Here is an 18077-nt window from a genome sequence, read left to right on the forward strand (position 1 = left end):
AGCTAAAACTAGCCAGACAGTCAGGATCCTTCAAATCAATGGTGACAGTGAACAGTGTTGTGCCTCTATATTGGAAGGTAGTTGGTGTAAACAGCTGACCTGCGAGCACTCTTCTTTGCACCTCAACATATTGGAGCAGCTGGGCTTGAAAAACAATCTGAACCAACTGATGTTTTTTGCATGCTTTTACTTTGAAGTCTCAATACCAAGGTGAAGACAGGAAATGCTCTGTGGTAACTTCAGTTGGTAGCGATGGGAGAGGCCGTTGATTTCATAACTGTGGATCTGTCCAGTTTATCACTGCTTAGACACATGTTGTAAACAGTTAATCACAAGACATCACTTCTCTGATAGCATTCAGTTTTCCTTTACTGCATTGCCAAGTTTATAAAAATGGTTGCACATCTGACATCAGCACTGCATTTATTGTCATAGGCTGTTTTGCATCAGACCATAACACTACATTTTGTCATGTACACACGCAAGTTAAGAAACTGAGTTTTCAGAAATCTCTAATTTGGAGATTTAAGGACTGTAAAATGTAATCTTTGTATGGATGAGAGGCCAAAACACAGAAAAATGTATTTGTTTTCCCAGATAACTGGCTATGCGTGGACTAGGCCTGACTGAAACGTTGAAAATTAATAAAAAGTCTCTCAGAGAGATAACCTTGCCAGCAAGCTGAATTCTCGCTGAATTGTGCATTCACAAACACATGAGAATCCATCTTGTCACGCTCTAAACAGTTTGGGCCAATCACATTGCAGCATCATGGTTTAAGGCGGGACATACAGCTATAACGAATCAGACGCAGAAAGGTGGAGGTGGGGTGAAGGTATGGGTTGGTATTATTAAAGATGAGCTGGTTGGACCTTTTTGGGTTGAGGATGGGTTCAAAATCAACTCCCACACCTACTGCCAGTTTTAGAAGATGCTGCAGGAAGTAGTCTACATCTTTCAAAAACACAATGTTTTTTTTATGCAGGGCAATACTCCTTCACATGCATCCAAGTACTCCTCTGTATTGTTAGCCAGAAAGATAAAAAAAAAAAAAAAACATGGCCCTCTTCCTCCCTTGACCTGAACCCAATTGAGAATGTGTGTGCAGTTCTTAAACAGGAGGAGACAGTGGGGGAAACAGCCCACCTCTCTGAACTGTGTCTGGGAGGCTGTGGTTGCTGCTGCACTAAAAGTTGATCGTCAACAGATCGAGAAACTGAGACCTCATGAACCGAAGGCTTGATCACTGACTTAAAAAAAAAACTTAAAAATGTTTATAGGAATTTTTTATTGTTTATAATTCTCACTTAATCAAATGGGAAATGTGTGTTTTTTATTCAGTTGCATAGTAATCATTGCCCAATAATTGTGCACTTATAGATATTATCCTAAGAAAGCCAAAACCTCTCTTTTACTTTCTTAAACATTCGTTTTAGATTTACTAACATTTTGGATTAACTGAGAACTCTGTGGTTAGTGATTATTACAAATAATCATCAGAAACAACGCTCGTCTAATAATTGTGCACACATTGTATTACATAATGCTGGTATGTCATATAAAATCCCAATAAAATATTCCACATTAGAATCTGTGGTTGTAATGTGACCAGGTGTGAAAATGTTTAAGGGGTGTCAATTCTTTTGCAAGACAATGTAGACACAGCACAGCAGGTCCTTACATCATGGAGCCTTGGGGGTCCACCATTACCTTTCCTATCTTAGACTGTGTAACAAACACAAGTTAATGCCGGCACAGTTCAGAGCCCGAGCGTTACAAACTCAGGATTAAATCTCAGAAACAGCCAGAAAATTGCTTTGAGTTGCTGCTAAGGTTTTAGTTCTGGGACGACGGTTGGCTTTTTCGCTTTCAAAGGCTGGCTGCTCTCCACATGGACTGCAGTGCAACAACCAGCCCAGGGGGACCGAAGCATGCGTTGCCTTAGAGTCTCCGTCTCTGGCAAAACCCTGCATCGCTCAGAGACCGATGAAGAGAAGAAAGTTCCACAGAATCCAAGGGGATATTTTGATTAGTTCCTTTCTCCTCCTGTCTACCATCAGCAGCTCTATAATGCGAGGAAGAACAATCACATTGTGAGAATGTGAGTGTGACCCTGAGAAACACTGAGCTGATCCCTCTGTTTGGACTTCCTTCATAGGCACCCTGTGGCCCTGGCAGTATGCTAATGCAGCTGGTTGCTGGCACTAGAGACATGGACTTGATACAGTCTGACTACTGCTTTGTTATTCCCTCACTTGGTTTTGTTTCATAGTTAGCTTAGTAAACAGCCGCAAAGCCCGTAGTGCACCTCACAGTTGGATTTGCCGAGAGATTTTGGAGGGAAAACCTGCTGGCACGCATGAATCTGGTGCCACTGATCTAAATAACCCTTTTGTGATTGAATTCTGGGCAAACACTTAAAGTTTCATACCCCACACAGTGGAGGGCTGGGAATGCTTCAGTTGTGCTCTGTTTCAAAAGGAATTGGGTCTGTCAGGAGTGTAAATTGATTTTATGGTTTTAAAGAGGATTAAAACAAATAGGTGCACCAATCAAACACGTCTATTTTTAACATCCAAACCCGAACAACTTTCCTAACATACCATGCATCGTGGTTCTGATGGTGAGAGAGCAATTAGAAACAAATTGTTGTAGCTTTCACATTTAATTGAAAGGATCTGATGACCAAACACATTTTTATAAGCTTTCAGAAATGAATCTGACTAGACCAAGCAGCACTTATAGCAAATGTTTTACACTCATCTGCCGCCGCTGACGTTTGTTCTGCAATGACAGATCAGAGGTTTCAGACTGATGTGCTAAAATGAAACAAGCTTTTCGACAAGACAGTCTTGTAATATTTCCACAAAGATACCTCTTAGCACCACCACTGCTTTCCCTAGGCCAGTTCAACCACAATAAGATGTGCTTACAGATTTCTGCCCAACATCATCAAACGGGCGACTTGGGGTGAGACAATTATTGGTTTTAATTGTAGAATTCATAGGATTTCCACCATGACCATAATGATTATGTTGATCAATACATTTTTACTGCTGGACTCCTATCCTTAGCCTTTTATAGCACACTTGAAATATTTAACACATAATGTGAAGAGGATTTTTTCTTTTCAAAACCATAATATGATTATCACTGATAACTTTGCACCCAATGATCCTGATATAAATCTTCCTATCGTTACATGCCTATAAGAAACATGCAAGACTAATCAGCACTGATAATTATAACTTTACACATACTCACCAACTCAGCTCTGACCATCACTTTTGCAGGTCAGAGGCATAATGGCGGCAGATAAGTTCACATAACACACAAAGAGCTGCTGTAAGCATGTGCAGACCATGACTTAAGAGAGTCTTCTGAAAGGGGCTAAAAGCCCTTGGCCTCAACCTTTCCTACACAACATCTCCCTTCTTTGAAAATGTCAAGTTATCATCTACATCCCCCTGATCTGTTTCTATAAAAGGTGAGAGCCTTAGTATTTAAATTAGAAATTTATCAAGGAATTGGAATATTTTCAGCTTGCATCAACCCTGACAAGGGACAGGTGGATCACAAACTCGGATATCTGATGTTCTTTCCATCAGTTAATGGATCATACTAAGAGTTTCTAGCTTGCTCTTGCTGCAAAACTCTTCAGTGTGGATGCTATCACTGAGGGAAGACAATTCAAAGTTAGCTAATTTCACCACTGGAAAAGTTTTTAAAAATTAAGTCAGATGAAGGACAGAGACGTAAGAAACTATTCTTTAACATGGCGACACGTGTCTGTGATTCATTAATACTACAAAAGAGGAAGAGAAAGTGAGATGACAGGAAAGCAAAGCAGAATACAGCAAAGGTGCTCTGTTTTCTAAACCTTTTAGGCTTTCACGTGTTGCCTGTACTGAAACATGCTGGTTTAGAAATGTTCAGAGCTTTTTGCCACAGTTCTGAAAGAGAAATGTTCTAATGGGGTAGTAATGATCAAATGGAGCTCATCACATAACACTAGCTTTTCATGTAAATTTAAATGTAAATCTGGTTTTATGCTGACAGCTCTGCAGGAGGAGAGACGTTTGGATGCAGTCTGCCAAAAGCTTCCAGCACTCCTCTCCATGTCTGCCCTACATACTCCACTGTCTACGCATCTTCCACTTTATATCAATATATGCTGATAATTAGATTCCTTGTACCTGCAGACTGATTATTTGTTATTTGTTAATCTAATAAATAAATAAATAATTTTCTAAAAACATTTCCTGTGCTGTAGATATCTGAGTTAACCTGACTATTGTGTCAATAAAAAAAATAGGTGTTTAGTATTTATTCTGAATTAATTATGTAGTTGTAAAGCAACCACTCTGTCTGGGCAGATGCAGGTTGGTAAAAAAAAAAAAAAAAAAAAAATGTTTTTACTTTTCCTACTTATAGATCCAGTGGAAATTAACAAATTAAGCAATTAGATTTAAGTAATAATGGAAGGAATTAATCAACTTTAAATCTGGTTATTGTCTTTAAATATTCCTCAGAGGGAACCAAAAAAAAGTATTGGCAGTAATCCTTTAAACAGCTAACAAAATTACAAGACTAAATAATAATATATAAAAGCAGGCAGAAAGGGCTTTTGTGAGGTCTAGAAAACAGTAAGAAAAACAAAAGCTCTTACTTTGTTAAGTTACGAAAGTTCATCCGTCCACCCATGATCCCTGCATGATGATTATACATGCAGGGAGGTGGTGGTGGACGCTTATTTCCAGCAGCCATTGGGTGAGAGTTGGGGGGAATACACTGGACAGGTCGCCAGTCAGTCACAGGGCAACAAGGTACAAACGTATCATGTTGAATTAAATACAATTACTCATTTAAGAATAGAAGGTTAAGTGCCATTTTCTGGGTAACTTCCAAATACGTCAAAATGCTGATTTAAACGAAAGACCCAATGAGCAATGGAAACAGCCTTCCGTTTACCCGGGTAAAACAAACCCTGGGGATTTGGCTAGAAAAGGGGCTGCTGTGTGCTATTTTACCGTGTATGCACAGAATTGATTTGAATCAGTCATTGAATTAGGACTTGCTATCTCCACCTGCCGATTCTTAAATGATCGGTATTGGGGACAACAGGTTCTGACTGGGACACTTGTACTGAGCTACATGTTTGCTCACATCTACAGCTAAATTTCCAAATTAAAAGGGCAAGAAGTACTTTTATTCATGTGGAAAAAAATGTTCCTGCTTTTGTTTAGGTATTGATTCTTATTTTTTTCTCATCTTCTTTCACAGTGTCGTCATCTGGATCTGTCAGTCACACATGGATATATATTTACACAAGAGCCAAAGACAATAGATATAAACTAGAAAGCGCAGTCAGTGCAAATCTCTCAGTAGAGACGGGTCATAAAGATCTGCAGCGATACAGTGGTTGATCTGGTTTCCATTTGGACCAGCTTTCTGCAACGGAAACCGCGTCTGGAGGGATGATGACATTAGCAGCGATATCCTGTCCTCCTACTCATCTTTTTAGGAAAGAAAAAGCTGTTTGCGTTCGGTTGGCTTAAAGATTGATGAGCAGACGTTCTGTGCTCCTCCCGAAGAGATACACAGCAGTCAGAACTTTGTGTCTGAGCCAGGACCCCATGCTGACTAACTTAATCATCACCGTAGTGCACCTTTGCTGAGACCTCCACCATATGGCAGGCCTAAGATAAATCAGAACAAAAAATATCACTCGGCAACCATTCAGCACACGCTATCTGTGTAGTTCTTCAGGGGGTAAAATGCCATTTCCTTTGGTTCAAATATAAGAAAGATGCCATTATCAGTCTCTGCAGTGTGTGGCTGGGTATTCTACCGAGCAGCTAAACATTGAGTATAGCTCTTTTTATCTTAGGGGTAAATAAAAACTATTCACTACCCCATCAGTCTGTATTAGCAGCAGTGTAAACAGATCCACTCGATAACTTGACAACAAACAAACAGAATAATAAGGCAGCATGCCCCGCTTGGTGTGTTAACGCTCTAAATATTCAACGACTACAAGCACGACTGGAGTCCCAGGACTGCATGTTAAACAGGTCTAATAGGAGACGCACGCCTTCTTTCTCTTATCAAGCTTCCCTAGTTTTATAGGTCACCCATGACAAAAACTCAGCTTGTCATCTCGGTACAGAATCCAGATCTGGGTCACTAGTACGAGGACTGAACGAGGGGGTTATTGACCGGCTTTTCCTGTACCTTGAGATGTGGTCGCCGTGGACAACGAGACGGGGAAATGAAAGGGAAATGGGCCGAGTGTGAAATGAGAAGCATTTGCTCCCTAACAGATTTCCTCTGTTTTTTGCTTCTTGTCACACTTAAATGTTTCAGATCATTCCAAAGAAAAATGGATGTCATAGAAATGATGATTTCCTTTATTAATTGTGAAAGGCTATCCAAATCAACCTGGGACGACATGAAAATCATTCGCCCTGCACTGTACATCATGAATTATTTCATCATTGTGGTTAAATAAAAAGCATGCATACACCAAGGCCTGATAACTACCACAGCTGTAGAAGGGTTTTAAAAAGCTAGACTTGGCCCAATCTAAAGAAATTCAAGAACAGATGAGAAACAGAGACACCAGGAAGCCGCAATTAGAGCCATTAAAGCCACTTGGTGGGGAACCAGGACCGGTTGGCCCACTGACCTTACCCCAAGTACACACTGATTAGTCTTGATTCACAAATCAAGACAAAAAGAAAGAGACTGGCGTCCCAGGCCAAAGACCCTACCCACCACAAATGACACAAAGTTCTGTTTCACATTTACCCCAAAAAACATCTTCGATGGACTGACAAGACATAAACAGAACTTTTTGGAAGGTGTGGATCCTGCAACATTCGGCATTTCAGACAAATAACATCATACCAACAGTCAAGCATGGTGGCAATGTGATGGTCTTGGGATTCTTTGCTGCTGAGCTAGGACTTGGACCAAATGCTGAAATGCTGATGGTATTTGTTGGCTTATTCTCTCTAGCAGAACATTCTGAAGGCGAATGTAGGACCATCAATTTGTGACCTTAATCTACATCACACTTTGGATAAGCTGCTGGACAGTTGTCCCCAATGACACCATTAAATCCAAATCTAAAGGACTCAAAAGAAAGAAGAAATGAGGGTTTGGATTTTTTCTTGTCAGAGTTTGGATTGTGATTGTTTGAAAGGCAGCATGACCTCAAATGATCTGTTTATGCTCAAAGAGCCTCTAGTGCTGTTCAATTAAAACAATCCTGCCAAGAAGACAGCGACAAAACTCCTCTGCAGCCATGTCGAACACTCATACCCAGTACTCTGTGTTTTATAACCCAACCCCGGTGCGGTTGTTGGTAGAGCCACCAGTTATTAGGTTTAGGGGCCAGAATCTTTCTCACATAGTGCCAGAGGTTGGCTTGGAGAGCTTTTCTCATTTGAAATCTACATTCTGTGTTTATGTATCTTTTTCTTGCGCTTGATCAACAAAAGACATTTACAACATTTACATGTGATAAGAAAAGCAAAAACATCTGTAAATCATGTGCGATCGGAGCGGTGTCCAGAATCAGTAAACTCTTGCTTCTCCGGTGCCAGCTTCTTTCATAACCCACAGATCTAAAGCAGAATGTGCTGATAAGCATGAGCTCCCCACACACAGCCCATCCAGGGCGAGAGCAAGTGAATATTGATCTGACTCCTTGTATCTCCACTATAGTCTTTGTCTGAGAAGATAAAAAGTTGCCGAGGACAGCAGTGCGGCTACGAATTATAATCACGAAGAACAGAAATGAATTTCCAGGAAGACGCGCAGCGCGAGTCAGCAGCCCGGTGGAAGATCAATGGGACTGTTGTGATGGTGTCCGGGAAAAGTTACATTTTTTTATCACCTCACACGACAGGTGCTGTTTTTCTATCCCTGCTGCGAGGCATTTCCATTGAGCTGAGCTCTAGAATCCTTTTGACAGAATAATATCAGTGTAAGCTGCTAAGTTAACAGGAGAGGAGATGCAGTCATTTGGAGGTAGAGTCCCAGTGTGAGTGCAGGATTTGGTTTTATGTGACAGTGATGGGGTCGGGTCATGACACCAGGACACAGCTGGTTTACTACAGACAGGCGTCCTCTCTGTGTGCTCCCGTTGACACGTTTCCACTTTCTGTGTTGTGGGGGACTCTTTCCACAGCGCAGGTTAGGCCCAGCAGGTCCCCCCATGCCTCAGATCAACTCCAGTGACAACAGAGCGATCTTCCAGCTCTACAACGCGCTGAAGCAATGAGACAAACTGCAGAGATTACTTGTATGATGTGTTATTTGGCACGTTGTTGTCATTAATGATGATGATTTTGTAATCTTTAATGGTAACTTTAGCAATACTTTAAAGAAAACATTTGTTTCGCTTATTGGCTGAAGGACAATATGTTTTTATTACCATTCAGACGGTGTTGGATTAAGTGTTTCCCGTTAAAAGTCACTCAATAAATACAACTCAGTGGAAGGTTACCGACAATAACCCCTTTTTTTGTGTTTTTGGAAGGTGTGCGTTTTATGAAAAGAAAAGTTAACATTGGACGAGAAAGATCTACAGAGTTAGTTACCTCTAGGCTCATCTTGACCTTATTTTTATTTCCAGCCTGGTTTCAACTCTCTACAGATCTTTTAAATCTGTGTCTCGTTCTTCACGGCTGTTTCTCAAAGGGTTTTCTTTCACAACCCTTCAAATACGAGACATCTAAGATCATTTAAACCTCACGTAATGTGAAGAGGCCATTAATTGCGTTCTTTAAATTGAATGGGTTATAGTTTCTTCGTTGTCATGGTAACAAAGATAAAAAGAATATTAAAACATGGAGGTAAAAAAAATTTGCAGCCTTAATTTCTTGATAAAATGATTAATAGTTTGGGAGAGAAACAGAATAACACCGTATTTTTTACCCAGAACAAATTGCTTTACTTGACTTTCCAGATGCTGGAACATGAACGAGAGTAAAAATCTGAAATTCAAAACATGTTTTCCCATTGTTCAAGATTTCAATCAACCAGGGTTTGGAGAGAAGAGATTACAGTGTAATTAGTATTTTTACATATACAGGATAAACATGGAAACAGTGCCCAGTCTAGTTCTACCAAGAGGCAATAAAAATGTATTGCAGAGAAATTACATGCACCGTCTTTAAATGTCATCTTTGATGTTGATGGGGCTCCTCTAATACCCCCAGTACCCTCTCTGAACCACCAGGGGGGGGGGGAGTATTGGAATGTTGGCGGTTCTAATGTTGCAGAAATAAATCCTGATTTATCTGTCTAATAAGGACTGAAAAGTGGAATACGTTGCTTTGATGGATGAAAAAGAGACCGGTATCATCAAAGTGAGTCTGCGCCCATCAGCTCTCGACTGCGACCCCGTTGGATCCGATGACACAGATGGGCGGGGGGGGATGGTCGGGGTTTGCGTGTTGCGGGCTGATAAGGTGGATAGAGAGGCTGGATCTGAGATGTCGGCAGAAACACTTATCTGGATGCATAGCGAGCGCGCCCTGCCAACGCTCAGAGGCCTGCACTGTTAAAAGAAAAAGCCAGGGTGATACGGAGCCCGAGCGCACGCACGTGATTGATGGTCGTCCAAAAAAACAATTTCTTCAAGCAGAGCCCATTTCCAGTTTTGACACAAAGATATGAAGAAAACAAACGTTGACAAAAGAGACCGGACTGAAGAGCAGAAAATGAAATCTTAGACTGGTTGTTACAAGACGGCCTGCAGTGAAACCCATCAATATTTTTTACAGCTCCCTCCCATCATGTGCTGCTGTCTTCACTGGCTCCGGATGGAGACGCTGGATACTAGTTGTTGTTAATGAACTTTTCAACATGCTGTGCGCCGGTCACCCGTCTTCTATATACACCCACCATTTGCTCCAGATGCTTCTAACAGCCCAAACTACAGCTTTCTTCCCCTCCTTCTCAAGCTGCACTGCAATTACTGTAAGAATCTGACTTGCCTGGCTGCGGACTTTCTCATGCTACACAGTGGGATTCATGTTACTTTAAGGAGCGAATATATTACTATGAAAGCAACACCTCGTGTCTCAGGTAATCACCTGCAAGGTGAGAGCACGCTCCCCTTGCTGTCTCAAAGGAGCGTTGGTGCAGCTTTGTTTCCATGATGGTTACTTTCTCTCAGCTTTCTGGGTCACGCTTTGGACTCTGCAGCCAGCATTTGTTTTTCTTTTTTTGGTTATTGCAACTTTTATCTGTAATCAGAAATATAGCACAACTTCTGGGGAGGCCAAAAAACACAACTTAATACCAAATTAAGTGATAGACTGCAAGAAACTAAAAACAGATAGATTTCCTTGATGATCTGGAACTACAAAAAAAAAAAAAAAGTGCCAACAGCGTGACGCCACAATGAACAATTTCATGCTCACAAATTTGTGGGAGCAGCTAAAATACTTCTAGGATTATATTGTTTAACAACAGCACTATACAAGTGGAACATATTCCATCTGTTAAAATCTGTTCATTAAACAATGCTTTATTCTGAATTCTGATGTCTCACCGTGACAACGTAGCAAAGGAATTCCTGAAATTCTTCTATGACCAGTGGTTGCTGATTACTGGCCCCGTATCTGGTCAGACGCAGAGAAAGTATTGGGAAGAGTCACAGCATTAACAGGTAAGTCAGAGATTAGGCTTCAAAAAGTATTTCAAATGCTTGAGCTGCAGAAAACATCTCAAACGTTCAAGCTGGGTAGGGGGAGGGTCCATGTTGAGTAAAAATGAAGAGCGGCTTCCAGGCCTTTCCACAGTCTGCCTGTTTTAGATCCAACGCTGGATGTTTATTGGTTAGTAGCATTCAAACAGTTTTTTTTTCTTCTCCCTGCTACAAATAGCAGCATGTTGGCTGTGATACCCGGACATCTGTTTGTCCTTGTATGTCTGAAAGCCTGAAGCATGTTGCGTGTCCAAATTGCGAGTGCCTTCCATTCATACACTTGTATGAGCCTAATGACCCCGGTCTCTGAGGTCGACTCTGCATTGGCTTCCCCAGGTTTTCTTTCTAAGATTTTACTCAAATAGCCCAACCCTCTCAAAGGGTTCCCATCTTGTCCAAAAACTTTATGGCTCCCGCATTCCTGCGCGGGAGGCCATTGCTGGAATTGTAGAGTAGAAGAGCAAAGAATCTAGCACATGTGTTCATCAGTTGGCTCACTCCTATGGCGGGCGAGGCAAAACAAAGGCGGCCCGGAACCCCCAGCTTCCACTGCTTTCCTGTGGCACATTAGACTCAAGGGAGCATTGGAAACCATCTGGAATGGTTGGACCTCTGAATGTCTTTGAGACAGACTGATGACTCATTTAAGCGGGCCTCAATAAGACACATAGAAGGAATGTAATGGCTTTTGTGGGGAACGGCATCATTTCCAACTCTGACAATTTATTATTTGAACTCAAAACCTGAAGGCAGGAAGGAGAGATGAAGTGGAAACAAACAGTCTGTGTAATTTATGAAGTTTATAATATACATATTGATTTTTTTAAGAAAATGAAATAGGTTACTTATGATGAATGTCATCAGTGAAAACAGATATATAATCAGTGAATGTTAGTGATACTGGATTGGTATACAATAAATCTAGAGCGTTCAAGAAACTCCTCAGGATGGCTTGTTGGAAAATTAGCAAGAGGATAAAATGTTGCTAATGTCAGTGGGTTGTGTTAATTATTTTAGCTCATAGTAGACAGCTGTTTATTCTCTAAAGATAACATTAACCTTTTACAGGCTAAATGTGCTAGCTATGTTCCACATTGACACCAGTGTTGCCACCTCGGTGAGAGTTTTGGTTTGTGAATTATCAGATCAAAAAAGTGACAAAAAAAAGTGACAAATCTAGGACCTTTTTCTGGTGTTACTGGACACTTTCAGAGACTGACAAACTATTCTTAATTAATTAAGCCAACATTTCAGTAATAAAATTTGTGTTTTTTATCGGTTTGATGTAGTATACTAATCTTAAATGTGGTGTTTTCAAAAAAAGAAAAAAAAAATCATTATTAACAGAAATAAGGACTTTAAAACACCAGTCTGTCAGTAATTAATCACTATCGTGTGTGTGTGTGTGTGTGTATAGTGTAGTTTGGTTACTGAAACTCATTGACTTTTTGTTAATATTCTAATTTATGGAATATGAATGTAGTTCCATGTTTCATGGCAGCACATTTTTTTTTATTCTTCCTGTAAGAAGCTCCTGGCTTTCTCTGTGAAGTTTGCATGATGACCATCTTGTTTATTTAACCTTTATTTATACAACTTGTCTCATTAAAATCCAAGATCTCATTTACAAGACACAGGTCTACCTGTCTGATAAAACATAAAAGTTCTTGTGCATATGGAGACTCACTCCTTGTGCTCCAGCTTCCCCCTGTTTCCAGAAACATTTACGTTAAGTTATTTGGCCACACTGATATTTGGGAGGAAAGGCTATACCTGTAGATGCTGAGTCAAATCAATGACCCAGCGCTGTAATATATTGGTGGTGGCCAAATTACCACTGTGGCTTTATAGGGCTAAACATACTGTACATCTAGGGAATCTCTAGAAACTAAAAATATTCATCATTCACCTCTTTAATTTATTTTTTTAACCACAGATGGTCAAACACATGGAAAAGAACATTACAGATTAATATAGTTCAAGATATCCCCACATATTGGGTAAAAGTGGTTGAAGTTTTTAGAAAACCCAGCAACAAAATTAATGGAAAGCATCAAAAGAGGAAAACAAGACGAGATAATAGGACAGAAGTAGAAGCAGCAAACAAAGCTTGAATTAAAGATGACATTGACTTAGTCCAGACAAAACATCTCTCCTGAGTCCTGGCCGACATGGGTCATCATGAATACCCATGATTATAGTACGCTCTGGATCACCAGTGAAGGAGCTAAGTGGGGTCAGAGATAGTCGCCCTCTCATAGAGCTTTGTAGGGCATCAAGCTCTGGGAGCTGACAGCTGTCCAAACAAAGGCCGCTTTTCCCACTCATCGTTTTACCAAGTGTGATTGTCAGAGGCTGCTTATATGCATTGCCAAAGCAACAAAAAACATTAATGTTTAAGGCATGAGCCGCTCCACTATTGGGCTATAAGCTAGGTTGACCAGACGTCCCCGAGTTCTAGGGACAGATCCTGTGTTGGATCACCTGTCCCCGGCAAAAGATGTCCCGGAAATGTCCCTGATTTCAGTGTATGATGATGGAGTAAAAAGGTTTAGCATTTACCCTGTCCTGCTGCTGTCCCTGACATAGTTTAATAGCTAAGCCCAATGCACCCCCCCCCCCACACACACACACACACACACACACACACACCACCCCCGCTCAAAAAAAATGATTTTCCAACATGAGAATCTTCCTGGAGTCTTCCCAGCTGTGACGTTCCTGTAAGGACAACTAAACCATAGCCAGATCTGTTCATCTGTGAGTGTCATTCAGTCACCATCTACCAAGAGCTGCCCTGGTATCCTGGTGGGCTCCATCTTTCTCTCTCCCTTCCTGTTGTATTGCTAACTTTGCCAGCAATGCAATATGCTTGTACATAAGTTTATCTGAATAAAATACATATGCAGAGATTTTAGAGCTGCTCCATTAAGTAAAACTTCTCAAGCACAATCTTTTCAAAACAATATCGACACCACAAACAGAAAACATAACTCCCTGCACTTGTTAGTGAAGGAACAAAATAGAAATGATCTATATTTTCTTTTTTTCATGTGTTACACTGGTTTGGTGAGTTTGTTTGGAGACAAAATGGAAACTGCGAGGCAGATTCAGATATTTTTACAGCTTTCATTAATGCTGTTTCATTCGAAGGAAAACCAGCTAGAACATACCCTCCCTGCACTGGATGTCCACGGACATGTTTCCTCTTGCTATTTAAGACTTGTCCATCTTTGTCTTTAATTGGCTATGAAGAATACATAAAAAAGTGAAGTTTTTAGCTTCTATGCAGTGTCCAAATTTTATCACAATAAAGATCTTGAATTTTGGTTGAGTTAGCCCCCAATCACCTTTCAATCAATTTTTTTGTTACAAAAGTATGTTTTTCGTAACATTGTTTCATCGTCCTCAGTTTTCAACCAGTGTCACCTTTTATTCATCTATTCAGCAGCAATGTGCACACTGGGCACCCTGAAATGAGAATTTAGAGTTGGAATCTTGGAGTTTCCTTTACTGACCCGGTTTCTGAATCTCAAATGGCTGCGGTGCATTTGGAACATGGTCACAGCTGCCGTTATAAACTCTTTCCCATACATAAAACTGCAAAAGAAAGTCACTGTTATTGTTCTAAGGGTAGCCTGGTCTCTGAGCTCACAACTAGTGAGTCTTTCCAGTAATCTGTTGGGTATCAATATGAAATCTTTAGTTCTGACGTCTGAGGCAAGTATCAGTACCTATTTATTGGTGTAAGTAGGATAAATAGGCTGGAGAAATAGAAATGTGTCAGTTATCACACTAACTAAATGTATACCCTCAGCTGGGCGGCAGTGACTAGTGGGAAATAAAGCTCCTGACAGAGTTGTCATGTCAGTGTCTTTCTTTTGTTTTGTCACTTAGCATTGCCTATTCCCATCTCACTGACAGTTGTGTCCACAGACCACTGCCTTTTTGTTCTCACAAAAACACCCAACTGGCAAGAGTCCAGAAATGGCATATCTGCCACCAACACCCCTGTCAGTGAATGCCAGTTTATTTACTAATCTGTCAGACACCGTCTCCTCCTCATCCCTCATGAGACCACCATCAGACTCCTGGGGATCGGGGGAGTGCAGCGCATACAGGGATGGAGAGTCACCGTGTGTGTGTGTGTGAGAGGGTGTAACTTTCCAACCGGCAGTGAGCAACGCTGGAGATCTGGGAGAGGAACCAAACCAGCAGCTTCTAATGCAGAGCAGCTGTCTGTCTCCCGGGTTACACCAGACTGCTGTCTGCCGGCTACCAGAAATTGTACAGCAGGACCTACACTCGGCGGCGAGCCGCACACACACACACACACACACACACACACGTGCGTGCACAAATGCACACGCTTAGACGCACACGCTATGACTGAAGCCCGTCTCTGCTCTGCAGCACCACCAGACCTCAACTCAGCATCAGCCTCAATGCAAGCAGAGTAGATCAGCAGATCACTATAGGCTGCCTAGCATGTCTGGATGTGTGACATTGTTCTTTCACTTGTTTAGTAAAGCAAAAAGGAGCAAACAGTTTTGCCTGCACCACATAAATGACTCCCAGGTGAGTGCAGTAAAGAGCACAATTAAGAGAGCCTCTGAAGTCCTGGCTCATAAATATAAGGAGAACTATTTTCTTACAGCCAACGTCACCTACCATGTTAAGTGAATGTAAGAGAAAAGCATTTAGGAAAGTCAGTAAGACCAAAAATAAATCAAACCTACTCCAGAGCCACTTTCAAGTAAAAATGTTAACTTTATAGCCTATTTTGAATTTTCAGATAAGACAACTTACGTTTGACAATCTATCGGAAAATTCCCTGCAAATAACGAGTTATTACGCCACTGTCATGTGTTCAATATAGTGACATCTTCCCAATCAAATGTATTCGTATCAACTGACAAAAGCAGTCAGAAAAAGCAAGGAGAGAGTTACCAAAGTTGTGAGGTTTTAAAAGTCTAATTGGACTGAATGAAAAATACAATCATAAACAGCCCATTCATTCCCAGCAGCTGCCTGCAGGTAAGGAAGGTGACTTACCTTGTGCAAAACAGCCTCTCCACTGATGGGAAAACCGAAGCAGAAAGCCTTCTCAGCCAGCCAGAGAAAATGTTGCCACCGCTCCGTATCTCTCAGAGCGCTGACAGCTCTGTCATCTTCCCTCTTTCCTCTGTTTTCTATGAGTGTTTACTCTCGTCTACCTAGAGAGCCAGCTGATGTGCTGCAGCCAGTGAGGAGAGAGACAGAGACAGACAGACAGACAGAGAGAGAGAGAAAGAGAGGGAGAGAGAGAAGGAGTGAACGAGAGAACTCCCTTTCTCTGAAACAGAAGACCCTCTGCAGTCAGACTCCACTCCCACCTACTGCTCTCTTAAATGCCCCTCTGCCACCCCCACCCCACCCATTCAGACCTCTCCACAGCATTGTGACTGAAAGCGAAGGAGTTGAAACGGGATGCCTCAAGGCTGGAAAGAGAGAAGCAGAGAGAGAGAGAGAGAGAAAGTAGGAGAGGAAAATGGGGGGGGGGGAGGATATGGGGAGGTGGATGACAGAGGGGGTGGGATGGGGTGGCGGTGGTGGTTGGACCATTAGCAGCAAATTGCGGCGGGCAAGCCAATGGAAAGCAAGATATAAGTGAATGCAGGCTCTGCATTAACATAGCATTTAAGAACTTGAAAGCAGGGAGTGAACAAGGCCTCCATTTGTTAGACTGATGAGGAGGCAGATCGCTGGCAAACAATCCACAAGCGCTGAAAAGATATACCACTAAAACACTTCAAATATGAAAGCATTGTATTACAATTTTAGCAGTGCATTTTAGAAAACTTAGTGTGATACACGCAACATAAAAGCCTGCTGTCGGTGTGGTGGGTGGAAGCTCGTCAGCAGCATTTGGCAAAGTTTGCTGTAGGGTTACCAACAATGCCTTTAGAAAAAACATGTACACTCCTTGTACTGTTCATGTCATTGACCAACACAAAATAGTGCATGGGCCTCCTTGTGAAGCTGAAAAAAGTGCTGTTGCCCTGCACGGATGGGAGCCGCTGCCCAGTCTCAAGTCTTTCTCAGCTTCTACCAGGTTTTCCTTCCAGTATCGACCTTCAGCCGTCTCCCCCTTAACTCTGATCAGCTTCCCTGGCTCTGCTAAGGAAAATCATCCCAACAGTTACACCATGTTTCAGCCATGGGGAGGGTGTGTTCATGGTGATGTGCAAATAGATTTTTTCACTGTAAAAAATTGTTCATGCCGTTTGCATTTGTTGAACCCTGCAGCTCCTCCAGAGTTAGCATCGGCCTCTTGGCTGCCACTCTGTCTGCCTCTTATTTAACCTTTATTTTTATACTCTGTCAGAGTTCTTGAGCTTGATGAGATTCTTTGTTCACTGATGTTCTTTAACAAACCTCTTTATGAAACAGCCTTTATAGAACAGCTGCATTTATACTGAGATTTAATCACACGGGTGGACACTAATTAGTGCTTAGACGACGCCTGAAGACAACTGGTTGCAGTAGATTTTATTTAGAATAAAGGGGAGCTAAATGGAAATGTATTGTATTCAGTTCAATTGAAATTCGATTCAAAAATACTATGTTTATCCCAAAGGTAAATTAAATGTTGATGTAACTAATTTTGTCCACACCTTAGCCACACTTTTCAGATTTGTATTTATAAAAGGTTTCAAGAACTTTGCAATTCTTTCCTATCCCTCTCATAATTACACACCACTCTGTGTTAGTCTATTGTCAAATTCCATCCATCCATCCATTTTCTAACACGTTTATCCCTATTGGGGTCATGAGGGTTGCTGGTGCCTATCTCCAGCTGTCAATAGGCGAGAGGCGAGGTACACCCTGGACATGTCGCCAGTCTATCACAGATACAAACAGAACAAACAACCATTCATGCACACACTCTCACTTAAGGAGAATTTAGAGAGGCCAATTAACCTAACTATCATGTTTTTAGACTGTGGGAGGAAGCCGGAGTACCCAGAAAGAACCATGCAGAAAGACCAAAGGCAAGATAGGACTCAAATCCAAGACCTTCATGCTGCAAGGTAACAGCACTACCCACTGCTCCACTGTGCAGACCGAGGCAAATTCCAAATAACTAAATTTAAGCTTGTTGATTTAATGTGACAAAATGTGCTATAAATAGTTCTGTAAGGCACAGTCACTGACAAAAACTGTTACACACAAGCAAGGTAACCAGTATCAACATCCAGAGAACACCACTAAAGAATGCTTTTTATTTAACGTAACACTATATTTCAATCAACAAACCCACTCTGCTAGGCTAGTGAAGCTTAACTAAAACTATAAAGCAAAATTAAGA

General features: G+C 41.4%; 1 long non-coding RNA gene across 2 annotated transcripts in view; it reads right to left on the reverse strand.

The window, feature by feature from the left end:
* Window positions 1–18077, reverse strand: part of LOC118565063 — an 83112-nt gene that overhangs the window by 4153 nt on the left and 60882 nt on the right. For both annotated transcript variants that reach the window (XR_004932155.1, XR_004932154.1), the window contains one exon: window positions 15782–15962. This is a non-coding gene — a long non-coding RNA (uncharacterized LOC118565063). The remainder of the gene's footprint in view (window positions 1–15781; window positions 15963–18077) is intronic.

This window comes from Fundulus heteroclitus, chromosome 12 (assembly GCF_011125445.2).
Source record: "Fundulus heteroclitus isolate FHET01 chromosome 12, MU-UCD_Fhet_4.1, whole genome shotgun sequence".
NCBI classification, from domain to species: domain Eukaryota; kingdom Metazoa; phylum Chordata; class Actinopteri; order Cyprinodontiformes; family Fundulidae; genus Fundulus; species Fundulus heteroclitus.